The sequence below is a fragment of the Carassius auratus genome, unplaced genomic scaffold (genome assembly GCF_003368295.1).
Source record: "Carassius auratus strain Wakin unplaced genomic scaffold, ASM336829v1 scaf_tig00048853, whole genome shotgun sequence".
NCBI classification, from domain to species: Eukaryota; Metazoa; Chordata; class Actinopteri; order Cypriniformes; family Cyprinidae; genus Carassius; species Carassius auratus.
Genome location: NW_020527088.1, coordinates 1 through 25917, shown reverse-complemented (window position 1 = coordinate 25917; position 25917 = coordinate 1). Strand labels below are relative to the sequence as shown.

At 43.9% G+C, this 25917-nt stretch overlaps 2 non-coding genes and 5 pseudogenes across 2 annotated transcripts; all 7 read left to right on the top strand.

Moving 5' to 3' along the window:
- The first annotated feature begins 1803 nt into the window (after positions 1-1803).
- LOC113089164 (uncharacterized) lies at positions 1804-2034 on the top strand (annotated as a pseudogene).
- A 4896-nt stretch (positions 2035-6930) lies between these two features.
- LOC113089163 (uncharacterized) lies at positions 6931-7132 on the top strand (annotated as a pseudogene).
- Positions 7133-7506: 374 nt separating this feature from the next.
- Positions 7507-7670, top strand: LOC113089161 (U1 spliceosomal RNA). Its single transcript, XR_003286385.1, has one exon. It is a non-coding gene; the product is annotated as a U1 spliceosomal RNA (small nuclear RNA).
- A 3100-nt stretch (positions 7671-10770) lies between these two features.
- On the top strand, positions 10771-10849 carry LOC113089160 (uncharacterized; annotated as a pseudogene).
- Positions 10850-16444: 5595 nt separating this feature from the next.
- On the top strand, positions 16445-16619 carry LOC113089162 (uncharacterized; annotated as a pseudogene).
- A 374-nt stretch (positions 16620-16993) lies between these two features.
- On the top strand, positions 16994-17157 carry LOC113089158 (U1 spliceosomal RNA). Its single transcript, XR_003286384.1, has one exon. It is a non-coding gene; the product is annotated as a U1 spliceosomal RNA (small nuclear RNA).
- Positions 17158-20848: 3691 nt separating this feature from the next.
- On the top strand, positions 20849-20927 carry LOC113089159 (uncharacterized; annotated as a pseudogene).
- The last annotated feature ends 4990 nt before the right edge of the window (positions 20928-25917 follow it).

Here is a 25917-nt window from a genome sequence, read left to right as displayed (position 1 = left end):
ACACTTGAATCAAAACATGACATGGACTAGTGTCCTGTGAATATTAAGCAACAAGAATGCCAATAATGACTTGCACATTCTGCGTGTTGGAAATCAGAGCGCAGACTGGACATCCGGGACAAATTCCCGGTGGCCTGGCAGCCGATTTGGCCCACTATTTTAATATCATTATTGTATAATTGCCTGTCGAATGTACTAAAGCGATCATTTGCGAATCCGCCATTTGATAATTCAATCTCTAATAAATCATGAATTGTTAGTCTTGACTCGCGCGCTCTCTGCGCCTCCGCAAACGGTTTGGATCAGACTCAGAGTAATCAATGCGAGAGAGAGAGAGAATAGAGTGGACTGTGAAACGCACAGCTTGAGCAGAGAAGCAGAACTACTGTTCAGGGTTTCAGGTCAGTTTCATCTGTAAAAATGCTTTTTTGTTTTGTTTTTTATTTATTTAATCAAGCAGCCAGCACGTTCAGTCTGCTGATATTCATCAGTCATCAACTCAAAAGACTATATAAAGTATATAAATACTATATCATTTTTATCTGTTGTAATGTTACAGTAGTAATTTAGCTGAAAAATAATCAGATTTTTTGGGGAAGCTACGACAGACAACAACACAACCCTTACGAAAATTATCGTTATATTATTTTACCTTTAAATACAGAGAAAAGGTTACTATTGTTTAATTGTGGTAACCAAAAATGTACATTATTTTTACAAATTTATTTATTTAAAAATAAATACAAATCCATTTGCAAAACAAAAAACAAAACAAGGTTATTGTACTTTTATACAGGCCATAAAAAGCATGGTCAATTTTTGTAAGGGAAAAACATGACTAGTGTACAGTATTAGGATTTTTCTATAAAGATATTGTAGTATTGTAGAGTATTGTATTGTAAAGTATAGTTTTGTTCAATCTTGAGTATTAAAGTCATGAGAGAGAATAGAATAAAGGGCAAATAAAGAGACTGAAGAGAAAAATGGAAGTGAAGGTGCAGTTCAGGAGAGAACTTTTAATTATTTTGCATGTCCCCAAATTAAAGATTTAAACTTTTTTTGTCAGGTCCATACAAAAATAGTTTTGTGCATGAATGTTTGTATGAGTTGAATTTTGCAGTCAGAATTTTTTTTTCCCAGTCCGCCCTTCTGTAAATTAATGGCAAAAACATGCAGTTTCATTTAATACACATAGGCCTACTGAAGCTTGCAGTGTTGTCAGCCTTGCCGCCTCAATATAGGAGTACATGAGCACATAAACATAATTTCTAGAACTGCTCTGTGTCACGTCATGCATTTTACCTATCATATCATATGCAAAGAGACAGCAGTTTAAAAAAACACCAATGTTTCAGGAGTTTTATTATACAGGAATGACACATGCTTATTAGATAACTGTATTTGAGTTGATGTATATGTTTTTATTTATTATTATTTAATTTTCACAAATTTAGAAACGTAATCTAAAAGTATTCAAAAGTAATTAGTTACATTAATAAAGTAATTGAAAAAGTTATACACTATAACATTTTAAACAGGGTAACTTGTAATCTGTAACCTATTACATTTCCAAAGTAACCTTCCAAACACTGCTAAAGGAGACGTCCAATAGACGTATTGCAGATGAGCAAACAGCCTTAAAACTACATCTTGCAGATGTAAATTCATATGTCAAATAGACGTCTCCTAGATGTATGTGTGCTATCAGGGTACCATCCCCAGCGTTTTTAGGTCTCCCAAAACTTACCAAAGCCGAGATGGGCATCGCCGTGTGCGGCTTCCTCCCTGCTGCGTCTTAGCAGCATCGCTTCTCGCCTTTTGGCTAAGATCAAGTGTAGTATCTGTTCTTACCAGATGGACACTTCAAGAGAAGAGATTCGGTTGCCGACCACGATGGTGCGGCTGAAAAATACTGTCAGAGTTCAAGTGAAGAAAGGAAGCTGAAAATGGAGATTAAGAAGAGGTTTGGACGGGATTTCGTCGTTGTCGAGGTGTTAAGAGGAGTTTTTGGAATTCCTGCGTCCCTGATCTTTGTCTTCAGGATTTTCTCCTTTTGGGTTCATGGACCTTGACCTTTTTTCAACTGAGAGACTGTGTTTGCCTTTTTTGAGGAGTGGGAAAAGAAAAAAGATCACTATTTGCTGAGGGGTCTGCATCTTCATCCGGCTTTGCACAGGATTATTTACCATTGGTGATCCACCTTTACAACCCCTTGTAGAGGATGGAGATGTTCTATCTTTCTGGCAAGCGTACTGTGAGGCTGTGAAAGGGGGGGAACGACTGAAGGACCAGTATGGCATCTGGAAATGGTAAGAGGAGATACTTAATCAAGCTAAGGGCTGATCCAGCATCACCTGGGGGCCTTATCCACCCCCCGGGTCCTTTTTCATCGGGTCCAACCGAGGCTTCCTCCATTATCCGGGGCAGCCCGCTGTATTGCCGAAGATGTGGGGCTCGAGGTCACATTAAGACTGACTGTACTGGCCAACGTTGTCGCTTTTGTGAGTCAACTGACCACATTGCCTCAGCTTGCCCTGAACCTAAAAGATGCAGCCTATGTGGTGGGGTGGACCATCTGTTCCGTGCATGTCCAACCAGAAAGAAATCCTTTGCCAGCCTCTTTAGAGAAGGTCAGGACCTGCAGGCAGATCTTGAATCCCTGCTTACAAGCTTACCTGCAGAGATGGAGAGCCAGGAAGCAGGACCTTCGAGTGCAGATCAGGGGCAAGTGAAACAAAAGGCGGTAGGGGTGACGTACCGGGCAATTTCGGGGAGGAAGTGAGAGATGAGGACAGCGGGCGACAATCGGCGCCATCCCAGGAATGGTCAGAGATAGATGTGACAGAGGTGTTATCTGGGATCTTCGAGTCTCAGAGAGATCTGACAACTAGGCCTATGGACTTAAGGGAAGGGCAGTCTGCTTCAGTAGGAGGAGAGAATCCGCCTCAGCAGGACGATGTATCAAGTGAACCGATGGTGGTAGCACAAGGACAACGTCGACGGCGGCTCACTGAGGACACCGAGAGCCAGGAAAGGGAGCGCAAGTGTAGTAGGGTAGGACTTTTAAGCTCAGCTCTTTTACAGGAGCTAGCTCCTGTTCAGGACTGGGAGAAAGTGGTCCAAGAAGAGGAGATCCTTGGGAGGGTGGAAGTGGAGGCTGAAAGGGAAAACGGATGTGGAGCAAAAGAGGGGGGAATTTGTGAAAAGGGCCATGTGGTCTTGGGAAAACCTGGGAGGGCAGGTTTAGAAGAGAGGGAGGATGAGGGGCAGGAAGACAAACAAGTGGGGGAATGGGCTGAGGTACTCTCAAGAAAGAGAAAGGGGAGGGGAAAGGGGATATCAGGAAGGAAGGGGAGTATCTAAGGTTTTATTCAGGAAAATTTTTGTTTTGTGTTATATTAATTAGCAATTATTTTAATGGGTTGTGTAAGAGTGGCTACTTTGAATGTAAGAGGGATCAAAATGCTACAGCGACGGACTGCAGTCTTTATTTCTTTAAAAAGGTTACCTTTTGATGTTTTATTTTTGCAAGAGTGCCATTTACAAAGGTACAGTGATGTACAATTATTTTCTGCGGGATGGGGGCTGGGGCCTTCAGTTTGGGGAGTGGGTAATGTGAGGGCGGATGGGGTGGGGATTTTGTTTTACTCAGGGGAGTTTGTGATTGAATCCACTAATGTGATTAGGCCGGGGAGGATGATAGTGGCGGATGTCAGATGGAGGGGGGTGGCTTTTCGGTTTGTGAATGTTTATGCACCGAGTAAGTTAGGAGAAAGGGAGGGTTTTCTAGATGACCTAGCTCCCGTCCTCTTTACCAACCGGTTGGTGGTTTTAGGGGGGGATTTCAATGTGTCACTAGACAATGCTTCTGGAAAGGACTTAGCGCAGCTGGTGACAAATTTTTCTCTTCGGGATTCATTTAGGTTAGCGGGTGGTTTAGAACCAACCTATACATGGAGAAATAATAGGCAGGAGGCATCACGCCTGGATTACGTTTTTTTTACCTGACCATATGAAGGTCATAAACTACATCCAACAGCCTATGTGGTGCACAGATCACTGTTTGGTAGGAGTTGGGGTAGAGGTAGGGGGTTTGAAGAGAGGCAGGGGAGTCTGGAGATTCAATACCTCCTATTTAAAAGATAGAACTTTTTACGAAGTACTTCAAAGGTTGATAGCCGGTTGGAAAAACTTGAGGGGACTGTTTGATTCACAAGCAGCTTGGTGGAAGGGAGTGAAGGAGAGAGTTTCTCTCTTTTGCCGTTGCTGGGGGATTGCAAAAGCAGAGCGCAAACGTGCTCAGGTCCGCAAATGGTCGGAGGAGTTGCAAACCTTGTGGTCTGAGGGAGCATTGAGTACTGCTGAAGGGTGGAACAGAGCCAGTTTTCTACAGGGAGTCATAAAAGACTTTTACTGGGGGGAGGCTAAAACCTTCCTGTTGTGGTCAAGAACCCAGAAACGTCTATTGGACGAGAAACCAACTAGTTATTTCTTTTCCACAGTACGGAGACAGCAGCAGCGCAGCTGTATTGAGGGCCTACAAGGAAGGGAGGGAGTAGAATACTCTGTAGAGGGAATGTTGCAGATAGCTGCTGGTTTCTACAGGGGGCTTTTTAGCAGTAGGGGTTCTTTAAATCCAGCTTCTAGGGGTTTTCTGGAGGGGTTGATAGATGTTTTGGATGAAGAGGAGAGTGCTGCGTTGGAGAAATCTTTAACTCTTCAGGAGGTAGAGTCAGCTTTGTACTCATTCAAAAAGGATACGGTTCCTGGAAATGATGGCCTTCCAGTAGAGTTTTATAGAGCCTTTTGGCCTTTGATAGGGGCAGAGCTGGTCGAGGTATATCAGGAGAGCCTGAATAAGGGAGAACTGCCGGCTACTATGAGGACAGGTCTTGTGACTCTCCTCTATAAGAAAGGGAAGAAGGAGGACCTAGCAAATTGGAGGCCAATAACTCTACTCTCAACAGATTATAAAGTATTAGCAAAGGTCATAACTGAAAGGCTTAAAAGAGTGGTGGGTACAGTGGTTCAGCCGGATCAGACTTGTGGGGTGCCAGGCAGGTCAAGTAGTTTGAATTTAGCCTTGGTGAGGGACATCATCAGCTGGGCAGAACAACGGCAGCTACCTTTAGCTATCTTAAGTTTGGACCAGGAGAAGGCATTTGATAGGGTAAATCATGCCTTTCTAATGTCAGTCCTGGAGCGATTAAGGTTTGGTCCAGTTTTTCAGGGCCTGGGTAAAGTTGCTGTACACCCGAGCGATGAGTAGAGTTGGGGTGAATGGATTTTACTCAGAGTTAGTCGAGCAGCAGGGAGGGGTAAGGCAGGGGTGTCCCTTGTCCCCCCTGCTCTACATTCTGTCACTGGAGCCCCTTGTGGCGGCACTACGAGCGGCCCCGTCCTTGACGGGTGTGCATTTGCCTGGTGGTAGGGGGATAAGGGCAAAGGTGGCAGCATATGCTGATGATATGACACTGTTCCTGACTTCGGAGCTGGATTTTGTGGTGGCAGACAGGATCCTGCAGCGGTTTTGTGAGGTTTCAGGAGCTCGGGTAAATGTGAGTAAATCTTCTGCAATGTTTGTAGGACAGTGGGCAGGGAGAACAAGTGTGCCAGGTGGATACAGCCTGTGTCCTGATGGGATGAAGATTCTGGGCATTCGATTTTTCAGGAGAAATAGTGCACAAGAAAATTGGGGGGCTAGGTTTAAGGTTGTACAGGCAAAGGTAGCTAGGTGGAATGCAAGGGGGCTGTCACTCTGGGGTAGGTTGGAGGTGGTGAAGGCTGATCTCCTCCCTAGCCTGAACCACCTGGCGTACATATTCCCAATTCCTTTTTGGTATGGTAGGAAACTGGAGAGGTTGGTTTTATCCTTCCTCTGGAGGAATGGTACAGAGTTGGTAGCCAGAACCCATATGTACCGTCACCTAAAAGAGGGGGGAAGAGGTGTGCCTTGCATACCTTTAAAAATGGAGGCCCTTTTTTCCTCCTTTGCAGCAGGTTTAGTACCCCAGACTGTAGTGCACAAGGCAGGGTGCCTTGCCAGGTTTTGGTTGGGGTTTCCATTAAGGTCCATGATTCCATGGAATGGAACGATGCCTTGGTCAATGGAAAGGCCAGAACAATACCAGAAAGTGGCGGATCTTGTGGTGCAAAAATCCTGGTGTTTAGAGCAGTCAGTGATTTTAGACCATAGAAAACTGTACTGCAGACTAAGGGATGGGTTGGTTGAAGGGGCAGAGAAGGCTACTCTGCACGATGGGGTGGATTGGTCTATCTTGCAACCCTCATACTTGGTGGGCGCCTGCAAGGATCTGAACTGGTTGACAGTTCTAGGCCGGTTGCCTGTAAGAGAGCGTATGTACAGACATGGGCAGGGAAGGTCACCGTTGTGTCCAGTGGGCTGTGGACAGGAGGAAACAATTGAGCACAGCTTGTGGTCTTGCCCGGGAGCTGCAGCTCTCTGGCGTTCTGTAAAGTTGTGGTGGAAGGATTGGAGGGGGCCTTCTATTAAGAGAGAGCTAGTAGTGAAGGGTGAGGGTTTAAAGGATTTGGAAAAAGATCGCAGGAGAGTGGTGTGGGTGGTAATTTCAGAAGCTAAATACATTTTGTGGGAGTGGAGAACAACGTGCTTGAAAAAGCAGTTGACTCGTATGTTTCCAGAAAGGTTATTTTGTCGCTTACTTGGGAAAATAGTAACCGAGGTAAAAATGTTTAAAGAGTGTTATGGGGAGGAAGAAACCAGGAGGATATGGGGAGGGTTACCAAGAGTGGGTGTGGGGTAACGGGAAGAAGGATTTCATGTTATGTTGCCTTTTGGGTTTTTTTGGTGTTGTTTTGTTCTGTTTTTTTCTATTCTTTTGGTGTATAACCTTTTTATCTTATCAGTGCGTATAAGGAAATGGTGAAAGAAATGTAATTTTTGTTGTAATGTTTTCCAGACTGTTGTAATGAATGGATTGGTAAAAAAAAAAAAAAATCTGTTCTTATCAGTTTAATATCTGATACGTCCCCCATCCGGGGACTACATATTAAATGGATTTTTAGATCACGGAGATGGAGCCGGGGCTTGCTCCGTCCACTCCATGCATCGGCCTGGTATTGCAGTGTCTCCAGGAACGGTGTGCTTTCCCTTTTTGGGGATTGCCATTTATTGTGTCGAATAGCAGAACAAGGAATGAGAGCTGCCATTGCAGATGGTGTGGTTTATTGCAAACTTTTTTCCTGATGTGTCCTCCTGGGGTCTTGGACTCTTCCACTAACGATGCACCCACCTGAGGTCTTGAAGTCTTTCACGGACGAGGTGATGCATCGAATCAGGTGTGCTTGTTTAAAGAGAGTCATCTAAAACTGGCTTTGGGAAGCACCGGCCCATGAGCTTGGCAGTTTCCAGGCCAGTAACGGAAGGCACCCGTCCTTCCTTTCCTGGAGGGGGGGCAGAGGGCTAACCGTTGGTGAGGATGGTAGAGATGCAAATCAAACCTCTGGCTGACCGCCTGGGCCTTCATACTTACCTGGCAGGGGAGACACCATGATCAAGAAGGCGGTTCAACCAGGGCGAGGCTTGTCCATTGCACTCCGGCCATGCTGACCCCTGTGAATTCCCCAAATGCGGGAATCTCGACTGCATAATTTACGGTAGTGGGGCACTGCGTTCGCGCTCTCCCCTGAAATTGTTGGTGAAACAAAGCAGAAGAGGTTTTTACAGTTTTTTATTTATTTTCGTTTCAGAATGGGGAGTTCTGTCACATGCGAGATATGTGTTGTGCGCCTGTGAAACAAAGTCACTTACGCTCTTGAAAAATCGGACCCTGGTGGGTAGTTTAGTTCGAACATAGCGCAGACCTTACTTTGAAAGTAGATTGGACTGACTGCAGCCTAGCTGTAACTGTCTCCATGTTGTTTGGTTGTCCTTTTTTTCGATTCGTATTAATTTTGTTGTCGCTTACAGCGACACCTAGTGGCCTGTCGCTGCGCCCTTTTTCACCTGGCCTCGGACTGAGCCCCTGCACAGGTGTGCCAATTTGGGTGAAGGGATCTCACTCCTTCCTGGAGTTATAGCCATTCGAGCCACCTCGGACACGCCACCTTAGCACGTTTTGAGGTCCCCTCGCCAAGGTGAATGGAAATGTCCTCTTTTTTTGGATGATTATTGACAGTCAGACTCCAGAGAAGCTTTCTGTGCTGATTTGGGTGGGACTGGGCCAAATACCTGGCGCCAGGTTGCAAAAGAAGGTTTTCGACAAAATCCAAAATACCCGAAAATTTAGTCAGAGCGACGGGCCAATCTGAGACCTGCGTCTCGTTCGGCTCGAGCCAAGGATTCCGGTGACATAAGGCACGTGGCTCTTCGACCAACCGTTACGAGCCATGCCGTACTTTCCGTCAGGCCGATCGGGACGAGGCCAGGTGACGTTGTAGACAGGGGAGGGTACTACCCAGATAGCACACTTACGTCTGCAAGATGTCTGTTAAAGAACTGTTCATCTGGAAAGCATCTGCCATCTACAAACGTCTGACAGACGCCTTTCAGATGTCAGTTTTATATACCTTCTAAATCATAAACATCTAAAAGACATCTAATTGACATCTATCTGACATCTAAAAGGCAGTGTTGAGGAGTAACTAGTTACATGTAACAGCATTACGTAATTTAATTACAAAATGAATGTAACTGTAATTAGTTACAGTTACTAAGAAAAAATTAGTAATTAAATTAAAGTTACTTATGAAATTTTTAACGATTACAAAGGCAATTACATTTGAATATTTACACACATCCACATACAGATTTCACTGATTTCTTTCCCAAATTGCACTGACTATTCTGAGACATACGCCCTAATAATTTCCGGGATGCGGAAACACAGTCTGATTCGTAGAATTCAGTCATAAAAACGGAATGCCTAACACGGACAGAATATGCCACATTTTGGATGACTAAATCAAAAGTAGGTCAGTACACTTGAATCAAAACATGACATGGACTAGTGTCTGTGAATATTAAGCCCCAAGAATGCAATATATGACTTGCACATTCTGCGTGTTGGAAATCAGGCGCAGACTGGACACCGGGACAATTCCCGGTGGCCTGGCAGCCGATTTGGCCCACTATTTTAATATCATTATTGTATAATTGCCTGTCGAATGTACTAAAGCGATCATTTGCGAATCCGCCATTTGATAATTCAATCTCTAATAAATCATGAATTGTTAGTCTTGACTCGCGCGCTCTCTGCGCCTCCGCAAACGGTTTGGATCAGACTCAGAGTAATCAATGCGAGAGAGAGAGAGAATAGAGTGGACTGTGGAAACGCACAGCTGGAGCAGAGAAGCAGAACTACTGTTCAGGGTTTCAGGTCAGTTTCATCTGTAAAAATGCTTTTTTGTCTTTGTTTTTTATTTATTTAATCAAGCAGCAGCACGTTCAGTCTGCTGATATTCATCAGTCATCACTCAAAAGACTATATAAAGTATATAAAATACTATATCATTTTTATCTGTTGTAATGTTACAGTAGTAATTTAGCTGAAAAATAATCAGATTTTTTGGGGAAGCTACGACAGACAACAACACAACCCTTACGAAAATTATCGTTATATTATTTTACCTTTAAATACAGAGAAAATGGTTACTATTGTTTAATTGTGGTAACCAAAAATGTAACATTATTTTACAAATTTATTTATTTAAAAATAAATACAAATCCATTTGCAAAACAAAAAACAAAACAAGGTTATTGTACTTTTATACAGGCCAATAAAAAGCATGGTCAATTTTTGTAAGGGAAAAACATGACTAGTGTACAGTATTAGGATTTTTCTATAAAGATATTGTAGTATTGTAGAGTATTGTATTGTAAAGTATAGTTTTGTTCAATCTTGAGTATTAAAGTCATGAGAGAGATAGATAACAGGGCAAAATAAAGAGACTGAAGAGAAAAATGGAAGTGAAGGTGCAGTTCAGGAGAGAACTTTTAATTATTTTGCATGTCCCCAAATTAAAGATTTAAACCTTTTTTATGTCAGGTCCATACAAAAAATAGTTTTGTGCATGAATGTTTGTATGAGTTTGAATTTTGCAGTCAGAATTTTTTTTTCCCAGTCCGCCCTTCCTGTAAATTAATGGCAAAAACATGCAGTTTCATTTAATACACATAGGCCTACTGAAGCTTGCAGTGTTGTCAGCCTCTGCCGCCTCAATATAGGAGTACATGAGCACATAAACATAATTTCTAGAACTGCTCTGTGTCACGTCATGCATTTTACCTATCATATCATATGCAAAGAGACAGCAGTTTAAAAAAACACCAATGTTTCAGGAGTTTATTATACAGGAATGACACATGCTTATTAGATAACTGTATTTGAGTTGATGTATATGTTTTTATTTATTATTATTTAATTTTCACAAATTTAGAAACGTAATCTAAAGTATTCAAAAGTAATTAGTTACATTAATAAAGTAATTGAAAAAGTTATACTACTATAACATTTTAAACAGGGTAACTTGTAATCTGTAACCTATTACATTTCCAAAGTAAACTTCCAAACACTGCTAAAAGGAGACGTCCAATAGACGTATTGCAGATGAGCAAACAGCCTTAAAACTACATCTTGCAGATGTAAATTCATATGTCAAATAGACGTCTCCTAGATGTATGTGTGCTATCAGGGTACCATCCCCCAGCGTTTTTAGGTCTCCCAAAACTTACCAAAGCCGAGATGGGCATCGCCGTGTCCGGCTTCCTCCCTGCTGCGTCTTAGCAGCATCGCTTCTCGGCCTTTTGGCTAAGATCAAGTGTAGTATCTCTTCCAGGAGCTTTGCCGGGAGAGCGTGTGAAAGCATCGGCCAAGATGGTTCGGATGAGGAATAGTGTTCATGTGGAATTGAAGATGGATGCTGAGGACTTTGTGAAGCAACGTTTTGGAACGTTTTGATCGCTTCTCGGCCTTTTGGCTAAGATCAAGTATCTTGTCGGACGGTTGAGACTGCGATCGCCTCTTGGAGGTTTCCTGACTCGAGATCGTTTCATATCTTGAGTCACACAACTTCGAGAGGTATATTGAACTCTGCTGCTTCGGGCTCCAACAAGTTTTAAGGTGAGGTCTTTTAATTATTTATTTTGTTATTTATTGTTGTATTTATTGTTGTTTTAAGTTTTTAGGCTGTTGGTGCCTCCATCATGTCGGCTGCCCGTGCCGGCGTGCGGAGGCACCACAGCGTGCGTTTTTTATTCAGGCAGGGTGAGGGGAAGCTCCTGGGAATGTCCCGTATGGACTTTTCCAGGAAGCTGATCCAAAAGACCCTAGCTTTTAAATGTGATGACCTGAATTGTTTGATGACTCTGTCCTTGAACAAAGGATTTGATGTTAGTTTTAAAACCGCTTCCCTACTTAATGACTTTTGGCAAAGGTTTGAATCAGTTAAAGCCCAGTTCTCCATGTTCACTGTTGAGAAACTTTCTGATAACACACTTAAAACTGTGATTGTCAGGATGTTCAATGAAACCGTGACTGGAGATGATATTTGTGTTTGGTTGGGTAGATTTTGCACTGTTCGAGGCCAGCCTGTCAAAGTGTTAGATGAAGATGGCATTTGGACATGCTCCTGGCGAATTCCCATTAAACAATGGGAAGACGCTGGGGGCTACCAGGGCCTGAAACATCTGCCTTCCATGATTGTGCTCGGAGAGAACAGAGGCTACATACATTATCAAGGAATGCCCAAACTCTGCAGAAAGTGTGGAAGGTTTGGTCATCTAGCTGAAGCATGCCAAGAGTTAATCTGTGGGAAGTGTAGAGAAATTGGTCACAGTTTTGATGACTGTACCAATGGCAGACGGTGCAATCTTTGTGGAGAAACAAACCATCTCTACAGAGACTGCCCTAAAAGTTTTGCCAACAAGCTAAAAATGGCCGCCCCACATGGGCAACAAACGAAGGAACAAAGGAGAGAGGAGGCGGTCCCTGAGGTTTTGGCGGGAATTTCAAATTCCCAGCCGGCCTCAGGGATTGGGCAGGAAGGAGGAAGTGGGGCGCCACAGGGGCGGAGGCAACGGAACAGGAAGTGGTAATGGAAGGAGAGGAAAGTGAGGAAGAATCACTGGTAACAGTTTCGGATGGGGTGGAAGAATCCACCGGGAGTGAGACAGAGTGTTCACTCCCTAATGCTCAGGTGCAAAAAAGACCTGCGGGGTCTCCTCTGATTGTAACGGAGGAGAAAAAATCTAGGGCAGCATATAAGCTCGATAGTTCCGACTCGGTAGATCTGGAGCGCATGTGGCCCCTAGAGTCCCCTAATGAGGTTTCCTTTTTGCACATTAAGCTAACAGCATCATCGCCAAAGGAGCCACAAGAGGTTCCCTCTGTGGCCTCTGAAGCGACAGGCATTTGCCCTCCTGACCTCAGCTCATCTGGGGAAAAGGAAAGACAAATGCTACAAGATGTAACATGATTTTAATCATATTTTTGTAGTCTTTTTATTGTCTTCTGTTTTAAATGCCTCATACCTTTTTAACCCTACTGCTCATGGCCCTCACCATCTCTACTATCAATGTCAGAAGTGTGAGGTCCACCATTAGAGCACAGAGTATTTTGTCCCTTTTAAAATCTTTTAAGTCAGATTTGTTTTTATTACAAGAGTGTTCTCTGCCCTTTTTAACTAGGTACACAAAAATGGAAGAGCTATGGTCCGCAGGAGCCTCCATATGGAGCGGATCAAATTTTAACAAAAACGACGGAGTTGCGGTTTTAATTAATAATCCTAACATCTTGGTGAAGGGCAGCACTGTGGTGAGGCAAGGCCGGGCACTTTTAGTAAATCTGACCTTTTTAGACAGGGATTTTAATGTTCTTAATGTATATGGTTTTACGGAAAAGAACGAAAGATATGAGCTTTTAGAAGACTTGCAACCCCACATGCTAGGTAGGGCTCCCCTAATGGTAGCAGGGGATTTTAATTGTGTTTTATCTAAAACAGACAGGAAAAGGGTAGGGGAGGATTTCAGAGTGGACAAAACGTCGGTTTTATTGCAGGGTTTAGTCAGAGATTTTAATTTAGTCGACTGTTTTAAAATTTTGCATCAAAGAGAGGAGGGCTTCACCTGGTTCAGTGGTGATGGTACCAAAGCCTCTCGAATCGACTACGTGTTTACAAGGGACTGCCCGCCAACCGATGCTACATTAACCCCCCTTTTTTTCTCTGATCACATGATGCTGTCTTGCACCCTTTCACTGCCCATGGGTGTGACGGTAGGGGGAGGGCTGTGGAAGCTGAACTGTTCCCTGTTGGAAGACAAGAATGTAATTTTAGAATATAGGGAACAGTTCAGCCAATGGCAGACCCTCCAAGACTTTTATGATACACGTGCACAGTGGTGGGAGATGGTAAAGGACCGGACGAGACAGTTTTTTAGAAAGATAGGGAAAGAAAAGAAGAGTAGGGAAAAGAAATGCATGTTGGGGTTGCAAAAAAGACTACAAAGGTATTTTAATCTTTTAAATAATGGTTTTGATTTTAACAATGAAATCCAGGATGTAAAAAAGGAAATGTCAGTTTTAGCCAATATAGAAAGTAAAGGGGTCCTTTTAAGAAGCAAAGAGAGAGAAATTGAAGAAGGGGAAAAGTGTACCAGATATTTTTTTAAGAAAATAATAACAAGGGGTGGGGGGTTAACCAGGGTTAAAACAGGGGATAGGGAGGTTAACACAACAAAAGAGATTTTAGAGGATGTGGAAAAATTTTATGGGGCTTTATATAGTTTTAAAAAGGTACACTCAGACACCGTAAAAGAAGTTTTAAATTTTGTTGAGAAAAGGGTCGACTGTCAAAATGAGATTTTAGCCCAAGATTTGAACATTTTAGAAACCCAAAAAGCTCTTGGAGGTTTTGAAAAGGGGAAGTCCCCAGGAGTGGATGGACTTCCCCTGGAGTTTTATCTAACATTTTGGGACATTTTAGGACAAGAGCTTTTGACAGTTTTTAAAGAGTTTGAGACCCTCGACAGACTTCCAGACAGTTTTAGAATAGGGATAGTTTATTTACTTCACAAAAAAGGTGACCGGACTGACTTAAAAAACTGGAGACCCATAACACTTTTAAATTTCGATTATAAACTTTTTAGCAAAGTTTTAGCAACACGCATGTCAACTGTTTTAGAGGACGTGATTCACCCGGATCAAGCTTGTTCTGTGCCCGGAAGAAAGATAACAGACAACCTAGTGCTGATTAGAGACGCCATCTGTTACGCGAGAGACAGAAATATTCGGCTAGTAGTCCTAAATTTAGATTTTGAAAAAGCATTTGATCGAGTCTCGCACGAGTACCTCTTCCAGGTTCTGGAGAAAATGGGGTTTCCAAAGAGGTTTATAGCCTGGGTGGGACTGCTGTACAAGGGAATAGTCAGCAAAATTCTAATAAATGGGCATCTTTCCAAAGCTGTGAACATACACAGTGGTGTCCGTCAGGGATGTCCTTTATCTCCTCTTCTGTATGTGGCTTGCATCGAGCCACTGGCACAGATCTTGAGAAGGGACAAATGGATCAAAGGACTGGACGTTCCTGGGACGGGGGGACTGACGGCGACCTGTGTTTTATATATGGACGACGTAACTCTTTTAGCCACAGACGTTTTATCAATACGAAGAGCACTGGACTTGACTGACTGGTACGGTCGGGCCTCGGGCGCCAAACTCAATAGAAACAAGTCCGAGGCCCAGCTCTTCGGGCCGTGGGGAGACGTGGACACAGGAGGACTTGATTTGGTTTTTAAAGACAACGATTTTAAGATTTTAGGCGTTAAATTTGATAAAGACGGGGGTGGACGGGAAAACTGGACTGACTTGTTAGGGAAAGTTAGGAAAAGACTGGGGTTTTGGGGACTAAGACAGATGACGATGGAAGGCAAGGTTTTAATTTTTAAATCTGTGATTTTACCTCTGATTTTACTTGTCTGTTCTGTTTTTAGCCCCCCTCGGTGGTTCCTGGGGAAACTGGAGAGGGCGGTGTTTTACTTCCTGTGGGGGTCCAAGTGGGAGCGCCTGAAGAGGGAGACCATCAAGAAAAGGCCGGAGAACGGTGGAAAAGGCCTCCCAGACCCCCACCTGTTTTTAGGCAGCCGCTTCACCGCCCTGCACATTAGTTATGCCACGACCCCATCCAAAGAAAACAAGACGGCTGCAATGGCGCGATTTTGGATGGGGTCTTACCTACGAACACTGAAAATTTTACCAGTGGACTTGAAAACCCCAGTGTCTTTTAACTTGCCCAAAGAGTACAGTTTTATAAAAAAGTTTTTAAAGAAATACCTTTTAGAGAGTGAAGATGTCACCATTTTAACTCAACACAAGTCTCTCATCTCTGTTGTGCAGGACCGGGAACCGGTGAGTCCAGTTCCGGGCCTCACACCAAGTGAGGCCAAACAGGTTTGGCGGAACGCGGCTCACCCCGCTCTCCAGAACAGGCACAAGGACTTATCGTGGATGGTGGCTCATGAGATCCTCCCGGTCAGGGCGGTTATGCACTCCAGAGGCATGGCCAAGAACCCCATCTGCCCGCGGTCCGGCTGCAATTCCCCGGAGACCGTCCACCACCTGCTCTGGGAGTGCAGCACTGCGCGGGACCTGTGGGCCAAGACCGGCCCCCTGTATTTCCCGTGCCTACCAGCGGGTGGGGCCCAGTTCGGGTACCAGCTCGCCATCCTTGGGGTGGGCCGGGGCTTGAAGGACTTGACGGCACAGAAATTTACCTCGCTCTGGTTCACCCTCAACGTCATCAAGGATGCCATCTGGGCCACCAGAAACCTGCTGGTGGGGAAGCGCGTTACGGTAACCCTCCATGCATGCGAGCTAAAGGTAACATCAATGCTTCAGGGGTACCGGACGACGATATTCGGACGGGGGGGCCGGGGTCGCACGGAGAGGGTCCCGGCAGGCAACGACCCTGGCCGCCCGTAGATGCACCCTCACCACTCTGGCTACGGGAACAGCGGGCCAGCGGGCCGGAGGAGAGGGGATCTCCGCTGAGTCCATAAAGTAGCATCTCATGTCCCTGTTCTGGAGAGTGGGGTGATGACCCACTTGATAAGGACTCACCCCCGGTCTTGCACAATAGATGATTTTTAATTGGTGTTTTTTATTGTTTTATCATGAAAGAGGTTTAATTAACATATATATATATATACGAGGCTTGTTTGCTTTTTTTAAAATTTGTATTTTACTTTTGGAACTGACCGCACCTTTTAAACACACCTCAATAAAATGGACTTTTAAAAACAAGCAAAACACTGTGGTTTTAATCAAATGCTTTTTAACAATGATTGTTTCTTTCATTTTACCATGTGTATTTATTATATATTATATTGCTTGTTTTAATGTGTGATTAAAAAGAAAATGTTGTGTGAAAAAGAAAAAATGCAAATGGAAAAAATGTAAATGGTGACAATAAAACTTTTTCGAAAGAAAAAATCTGTTCTTATCAGTTTAATATCTGATACGTCCCCCATCCGGGGACTACATATTAAATGGATTTTTAGATCACGGAGATGGAGCCGGGGCTTGCTCCGTCCACTCCATGCATCGGCCTGGTATTGCAGTGTCTCCAGGAACGGTGTGCTTTCCCTTTTTGGGGATTGCCATTTATTGTGTCGAATAGCAGAACAAGGAATGAGAGCTGCCATTGCAGATGCTGTGGTTTATTGCAAACTTTTTTCCTGATGTGTCCTCCTGGGGTCTTGGACTCTTCCACTAACGATGCACCCACCTGAGGTCTTGAAGTCTTTCACGGACGAGGTGATGCATCGAATCAGGTGTGCTTGTTTAAAGAGAGTCATCTAAAACTGGCTTTGGGAAGCACCGGCCCATGAGCTTGGCAGTTTCCAGGCCAGTAACGGAAGGCACCCGTCCTTCCTTTCCTGGAGGGGGGGCGGAGGGCTAACCGTTGGTGAGGATGGTAGAGATGCAAATCACACCTCTGGCTGACCGCCTGGGCCTTCATACTTACCTGGCAGGGGAGACACCATGATCAAGAAGGCGGTTCAACCAGGGCGAGGCTTGTTCATTGCACTCCGGCCATGCTGACCCCTGTGAATTCCCCAAATGCGGGAATCTCGACTGCATAATTTACGGTAGTGGGGGACTGCGTTCGCGCTCTCCCCTGAAATTGTTGGTGAAACAAAGCAGAAGAGGTTTTTACAGTTTTTTATTTATTTTCGTTTCAGAATGGGGAGTTCTGTCACATGCGAGATATGTGTTGTGCGCCTGTGAAACAAAGTCACTTACGCTCTTGAAAAATCGGACCCTGGTGGGTAGTTTAGTTCGAACATAGCGCAGACCTTACTTTGAAAGTAGATTGGACTGACTGCAGCCTAGCTGTAACTGTCTCCATGTTGTTTGGTTGTCCTTTTTTTCGATTCGTATTAATTTTGTTGTCGCTTACAGCGACACCTAGTGGCCTGTCGCCGCGCCCTTTTTCACCTGGCCTCGGACTGAGCCCCTGCACAGGTGTGCCGATTTGGGTGAAGGGATCTCACTCCTTCCTGGAGTTATAGCCATTCGAGCCACCTCGGACACGCCACCTTAGCACGTTTTGAGGTCCCCTCGCCAAGGTGAATGGAAATGTCCTCTTTTTTTGGATGATTATTGACAGTCAGACTCCAGAGAAGCTTTCTGTGCTGATTTGGGTGGGACTGGGCCAAATACCTGGCGCTAGGTTGCAAAAGAAGGTTTTCGACAAAATCCAAAATACCCGAAAATTTAGTCAGAGCGACGAGCCAATCTGAGACCTGCGTTTCGTTCGGCTCGAGCCAAGGATTCCGATGACATAAGGCACGTGGCTCTGCGACCAACCGTTTGGGAGTTACGAGCGATGCCGTACTTTCCGTCGCTGCAGTTCCACCGTCAGGCCGATCGGGACAAGGCCCGGTGACGTTGCAGAAAGGGGAGGGTACTACCATCCCGCAGTGTTGCAGGTGTTTTCATCTTTGTTTGATTGTCCTTTTACATTACTTTTTCCCTATTTTTCAGCTTACGCCGCCACCTAGTGGCCTGTCGCCGCGCCCTTTTTCACCTGGCCTCGGACTGAGCCCCTGCACAGGTGTGCCAATTTGGGTGAAGGGATCTCACTCCTTCCTGGAGTTATAGCCATTCGAGCCACCTCGGACACGCCACCTTAGCACGTTTTGAGGTCCCCTCGCCAAGGTGAATGGAAATGTCCTCTTTTTTTGGATGATTATTGACAGTCAGACTCCAGAGAAGCTTTCTGTGCTGATTTGGGTGGGACTGGGCCAAATACCTGGCGCCAGGTTGCAAAAGAAGGTTTTCGACAAAATCCAAAATACCCGAAAATTTCGTCGAGCGACGGGCCAATCTGAGACCTGCGTCTCGTTCGGCTCGAGCCAAGGATTCCGGTGACATAAGGCACGTGGCTCTTCGACCAACCGTTACGAGCCATGCCGTACTTTCCGTCAGGCCGATCGGGACGAGGCCCGGTGACGTTGTAGACAGGGGAGGGTACTACCCAGATAGCACACTTACGTCTGCAAGATGTCTGTTAAAGAACTGTTGATCTGGAAAGCATCTGCCATCTACAAACGTCTGACAGACGCCTTTCAGATGTCAGTTTTATATACCTTCTAAATCATAAACATCTAAAAGACATCTAATTGACATCTATCTGACATCTAAAAGGCAGTGTTGGGGAGTAACTAGTTACATGTAACAGCATTACGTAATTTAATTACAAAATGAATGTAACTGTAATTAGTTACAGTTACTAAGAAAAAATTAGTAATTAAATTAAAGTTACTTATGAAATTTTTAACGATTACAAAGGCAATTACATTTGAATATTTACACACATCCACATACAGATTTCACTGATTTCTTTCCCAAATTGCACTGACTATTCTGAGACATACGCCCTAATAATTTCCGGGATGCGGAAACACAGTCTGATTCGTAGAATTCAGTCATAAAAACGGAATGCCTAACACGGACAGAATATGCCACATTTTGGATGACTAAATCAAAAGTAGGTCAGTACACTTGAATCAAAACATGACATGGACTAGTGTCTGTGAATATTAAGCCCCAAGAATGCAATATATGACTTGCACATTCTGCGTGTTGGAAATCAGGCGCAGACTGGACACCGGGACAATTCCCGGTGGCCTGGCAGCCGATTTGGCCCACTATTTTAATATCATTATTGTATAATTGCCTGTCGAATGTACTAAAGCGATCATTTGCGAATCCGCCATTTGATAATTCAATCTCTAATAAATCATGAATTGTTAGTCTTGACTCGCGCGCTCTCTGCGCCTCCGCAAACGGTTTGGATCAGACTCAGAGTAATCAATGCGAGAGAGAGAGGGAATAGAGTGGACTGTGGAAACGCACAGCTGGAGCAGAGAAGCAGAACTACTGTTCAGGGTTTCAGGTCAGTTTCATCTGTAAAAATGCTTTTTTGTCTTTGTTTTTTATTTATTTAATCAAGCAGCAGCACGTTCAGTCTGCTGATATTCATCAGTCATCACTCAAAAGACTATATAAAGTATATAAAATACTATATCATTTTTATCTGTTGTAATGTTACAGTAGTAATTTAGCTGAAAAATAATCAGATTTTTTGGGGAAGCTACGACAGACAACAACACAACCCTTACGAAAATTATCGTTATATTATTTTACCTTTAAATACAGAGAAAATGGTTACTATTGTTTAATTGTGGTAACCAAAAATGTAACATTATTTTACAAATTTATTTATTTAAAAATAAATACAAATCCATTTGCAAAACAAAAAACAAAACAAGGTTATTGTACTTTTATACAGGCCAATAAAAAGCATGGTCAATTTTTGTAAGGGAAAAACATGACTAGTGTACAGTATTAGGATTTTTCTATAAAGATATTGTAGTATTGTAGAGTATTGTATTGTAAAGTATAGTTTTGTTCAATCTTGAGTATTAAAGTCATGAGAGAGATAGATAACAGGGCAAAATAAAGAGACTGAAGAGAAAAATGGAAGTGAAGGTGCAGTTCAGGAGAGAACTTTTAATTATTTTGCATGTCCCCAAATTAAAGATTTAAACCTTTTTTATGTCAGGTCCATACAAAAAATAGTTTTGTGCATGAATGTTTGTATGAGTTTGAATTTTGCAGTCAGAATTTTTTTTTCCCAGTCCGCCCTTCCTGTAAATTAATGGCAAAAACATGCAGTTTCATTTAATACACATAGGCCTACTGAAGCTTGCAGTGTTGTCAGCCTCTGCCGCCTCAATATAGGAGTACATGAGCACATAAACATAATTTCTAGAACTGCTCTGTGTCACGTCATGCATTTTACCTATCATATCATATGCAAAGAGACAGCAGTTTAAAAAAACACCAATGTTTCAGGAGTTTATTATACAGGAATGACACATGCTTATTAGATAACTGTATTTGAGTTGATGTATATGTTTTTATTTATTATTATTTAATTTTCACAAATTTAGAAACGTAATCTAAAGTATTCAAAAGTAATTAGTTACATTAATAAAGTAATTGAAAAAGTTATACTACTATAACATTTTAAACAGGGTAACTTGTAATCTGTAACCTATTACATTTCCAAAGTAAACTTCCAAACACTGCTAAAAGGAGACGTCCAATAGACGTATTGCAGATGAGCAAACAGCCTTAAAACTACATCTTGCAGATGTAAATTCATATGTCAAATAGACGTCTCCTAGATGTATGTGTGCTATCAGGGTACCATCCCCCAGCGTTTTTAGGTCTCCCAAAACTTACCAAAGCCGAGATGGGCATCGCCGTGTCCGGCTTCCTCCCTGCTGCGTCTTAGCAGCATCGCTTCTCGGCCTTTTGGCTAAGATCAAGTGTAGTATCTCTTCCAGGAGCTTTGCCGGGAGAGCGTGTGAAAGCATCGGCCAAGATGGTTCGGATGAGGAATAGTGTTCATGTGGAATTGAAGATGGATGCTGAGGACTTTGTGAAGCAACGTTTTGGAACGTTTTGATCGCTTCTCGGCCTTTTGGCTAAGATCAAGTATCTTGTCGGACGGTTGAGACTGCGATCGCCTCTTGGAGGTTTCCTGACTCGAGATCGTTTCATATCTTGAGTCACACAACTTCGAGAGGTATATTGAACTCTGCTGCTTCGGGCTCCAACAAGTTTTAAGGTGAGGTCTTTTAATTATTTATTTTGTTATTTATTGTTGTATTTATTGTTGTTTTAAGTTTTTAGGCTGTTGGTGCCTCCATCATGTCGGCTGCCCGTGCCGGCGTGCGGAGGCACCACAGCGTGCGTTTTTTATTCAGGCAGGGTGAGGGGAAGCTCCTGGGAATGTCCCGTATGGACTTTTCCAGGAAGCTGATCCAAAAGACCCTAGCTTTTAAATGTGATGACCTGAATTGTTTGATGACTCTGTCCTTGAACAAAGGATTTGATGTTAGTTTTAAAACCGCTTCCCTACTTAATGACTTTTGGCAAAGGTTTGAATCAGTTAAAGCCCAGTTCTCCATGTTCACTGTTGAGAAACTTTCTGATAACACACTTAAAACTGTGATTGTCAGGATGTTCAATGAAACCGTGACTGGAGATGATATTTGTGTTTGGTTGGGTAGATTTTGCACTGTTCGAGGCCAGCCTGTCAAAGTGTTAGATGAAGATGGCATTTGGACATGCTCCTGGCGAATTCCCATTAAACAATGGGAAGACGCTGGGGGCTACCAGGGCCTGAAACATCTGCCTTCCATGATTGTGCTCGGAGAGAACAGAGGCTACATACATTATCAAGGAATGCCCAAACTCTGCAGAAAGTGTGGAAGGTTTGGTCATCTAGCTGAAGCATGCCAAGAGTTAATCTGTGGGAAGTGTAGAGAAATTGGTCACAGTTTTGATGACTGTACCAATGGCAGACGGTGCAATCTTTGTGGAGAAACAAACCATCTCTACAGAGACTGCCCTAAAAGTTTTGCCAACAAGCTAAAAATGGCCGCCCCACATGGGCAACAAACGAAGGAACAAAGGAGAGAGGAGGCGGTCCCTGAGGTTTTGGCGGGAATTTCAAATTCCCAGCCGGCCTCAGGGATTGGGCAGGAAGGAGGAAGTGGGGCGCCACAGGGGCGGAGGCAACGGAACAGGAAGTGGTAATGGAAGGAGAGGAAAGTGAGGAAGAATCACTGGTAACAGTTTCGGATGGGGTGGAAGAATCCACCGGGAGTGAGACAGAGTGTTCACTCCCTAATGCTCAGGTGCAAAAAAGACCTGCGGGGTCTCCTCTGATTGTAACGGAGGAGAAAAAATCTAGGGCAGCATATAAGCTCGATAGTTCCGACTCGGTAGATCTGGAGCGCATGTGGCCCCTAGAGTCCCCTAATGAGGTTTCCTTTTTGCACATTAAGCTAACAGCATCATCGCCAAAGGAGCCACAAGAGGTTCCCTCTGTGGCCTCTGAAGCGACAGGCATTTGCCCTCCTGACCTCAGCTCATCTGGGGAAAAGGAAAGACAAATGCTACAAGATGTAACATGATTTTAATCATATTTTTGTAGTCTTTTTATTGTCTTCTGTTTTAAATGCCTCATACCTTTTTAACCCTACTGCTCATGGCCCTCACCATCTCTACTATCAATGTCAGAAGTGTGAGGTCCACCATTAGAGCACAGAGTATTTTGTCCCTTTTAAAATCTTTTAAGTCAGATTTGTTTTTATTACAAGAGTGTTCTCTGCCCTTTTTAACTAGGTACACAAAAATGGAAGAGCTATGGTCCGCAGGAGCCTCCATATGGAGCGGATCAAATTTTAACAAAAACGACGGAGTTGCGGTTTTAATTAATAATCCTAACATCTTGGTGAAGGGCAGCACTGTGGTGAGGCAAGGCCGGGCACTTTTAGTAAATCTGACCTTTTTAGACAGGGATTTTAATGTTCTTAATGTATATGGTTTTACGGAAAAGAACGAAAGATATGAGCTTTTAGAAGACTTGCAACCCCACATGCTAGGTAGGGCTCCCCTAATGGTAGCAGGGGATTTTAATTGTGTTTTATCTAAAACAGACAGGAAAAGGGTAGGGGAGGATTTCAGAGTGGACAAAACGTCGGTTTTATTGCAGGGTTTAGTCAGAGATTTTAATTTAGTCGACTGTTTTAAAATTTTGCATCAAAGAGAGGAGGGCTTCACCTGGTTCAGTGGTGATGGTACCAAAGCCTCTCGAATCGACTACGTGTTTACAAGGGACTGCCCGCCAACCGATGCTACATTAACCCCCCTTTTTTTCTCTGATCACATGATGCTGTCTTGCACCCTTTCACTGCCCATGGGTGTGACGGTAGGGGGAGGGCTGTGGAAGCTGAACTGTTCCCTGTTGGAAGACAAGAATGTAATTTTAGAATATAGGGAACAGTTCAGCCAATGGCAGACCCTCCAAGACTTTTATGATACACGTGCACAGTGGTGGGAGATGGTAAAGGACCGGACGAGACAGTTTTTTAGAAAGATAGGGAAAGAAAAGAAGAGTAGGGAAAAGAAATGCATGTTGGGGTTGCAAAAAAGACTACAAAGGTATTTTAATCTTTTAAATAATGGTTTTGATTTTAACAATGAAATCCAGGATGTAAAAAAGGAAATGTCAGTTTTAGCCAATATAGAAAGTAAAGGGGTCCTTTTAAGAAGCAAAGAGAGAGAAATTGAAGAAGGGGAAAAGTGTACCAGATATTTTTTTAAGAAAATAATAACAAGGGGTGGGGGGTTAACCAGGGTTAAAACAGGGGATAGGGAGGTTAACACAACAAAAGAGATTTTAGAGGATGTGGAAAAATTTTATGGGGCTTTATATAGTTTTAAAAAGGTACACTCAGACACCGTAAAAGAAGTTTTAAATTTTGTTGAGAAAAGGGTCGACTGTCAAAATGAGATTTTAGCCCAAGATTTGAACATTTTAGAAACCCAAAAAGCTCTTGGAGGTTTTGAAAAGGGGAAGTCCCCAGGAGTGGATGGACTTCCCCTGGAGTTTTATCTAACATTTTGGGACATTTTAGGACAAGAGCTTTTGACAGTTTTTAAAGAGTTTGAGACCCTCGACAGACTTCCAGACAGTTTTAGAATAGGGATAGTTTATTTACTTCACAAAAAAGGTGACCGGACTGACTTAAAAAACTGGAGACCCATAACACTTTTAAATTTCGATTATAAACTTTTTAGCAAAGTTTTAGCAACACGCATGTCAACTGTTTTAGAGGACGTGATTCACCCGGATCAAGCTTGTTCTGTGCCCGGAAGAAAGATAACAGACAACCTAGTGCTGATTAGAGACGCCATCTGTTACGCGAGAGACAGAAATATTCGGCTAGTAGTCCTAAATTTAGATTTTGAAAAAGCATTTGATCGAGTCTCGCACGAGTACCTCTTCCAGGTTCTGGAGAAAATGGGGTTTCCAAAGAGGTTTATAGCCTGGGTGGGACTGCTGTACAAGGGAATAGTCAGCAAAATTCTAATAAATGGGCATCTTTCCAAAGCTGTGAACATACACAGTGGTGTCCGTCAGGGATGTCCTTTATCTCCTCTTCTGTATGTGGCTTGCATCGAGCCACTGGCACAGATCTTGAGAAGGGACAAATGGATCAAAGGACTGGACGTTCCTGGGACGGGGGGACTGACGGCGACCTGTGTTTTATATATGGACGACGTAACTCTTTTAGCCACAGACGTTTTATCAATACGAAGAGCACTGGACTTGACTGACTGGTACGGTCGGGCCTCGGGCGCCAAACTCAATAGAAACAAGTCCGAGGCCCAGCTCTTCGGGCCGTGGGGAGACGTGGACACAGGAGGACTTGATTTGGTTTTTAAAGACAACGATTTTTAAGATTTTAGGCGTTAAATTTGATAAAGACGGGGGTGGACGGGAAAACTGGACTGACTTGTTAGGGAAAGTTAGGAAAAGACTGGGGTTTTGGGGACTAAGACAGATGACGATGGAAGGCAAGGTTTTAATTTTTAAATCTGTGATTTTACCTCTGATTTTACTTGTCTGTTCTGTTTTTAGCCCCCCTCGGTGGTTCCTGGGGAAACTGGAGAGGGCGGTGTTTTACTTCCTGTGGGGGTCCAAGTGGGAGCGCCTGAAGAGGGAGACCATCAAGAAAAGGCCGGAGAACGGTGGAAAAGGCCTCCCAGACCCCCACCTGTTTTTAGGCAGCCGCTTCACCGCCCTGCACATTAGTTATGCCACGACCCCATCCAAAGAAAACAAGACGGCTGCAATGGCGCGATTTTGGATGGGGTCTTACCTACGAACACTGAAAATTTTACCAGTGGACTTGAAAACCCCAGTGTCTTTTAACTTGCCCAAAGAGTACAGTTTTATAAAAAAGTTTTTAAAGAAATACCTTTTAGAGAGTGAAGATGTCACCATTTTAACTCAACACAAGTCTCTCATCTCTGTTGTGCAGGACCGGGAACCGGTGAGTCCAGTTCCGGGCCTCACACCAAGTGAGGCCAAACAGGTTTGGCGGAACGCGGCTCACCCCCGCTCTCCAGAACAGGCACAAGGACTTATCGTGGATGGTGGCTCATGAGATCCTCCCGGTCAGGGCGGTTATGCACTCCAGAGGCATGGCCAAGAACCCCATCTGCCCGCGGTCCGGCTGCAATTCCCCGGAGACCGTCCACCACCTGCTCTGGGAGTGCAGCACTGCGCGGGACCTGTGGGCCAAGACCGGCCCCCTGTATTTCCCGTGCCTACCAGCGGGTGGGGCCCAGTTCGGGTACCAGCTCGCCATCCTTGGGGTGGGCCGGGGCTTGAAGGACTTGACGGCACAGAAATTTACCTCGCTCTGGTTCACCCTCAACGTCATCAAGGATGCCATCTGGGCCACCAGAAACCTGCTGGTGGGGAAGCGCGTTACGGTAACCCTCC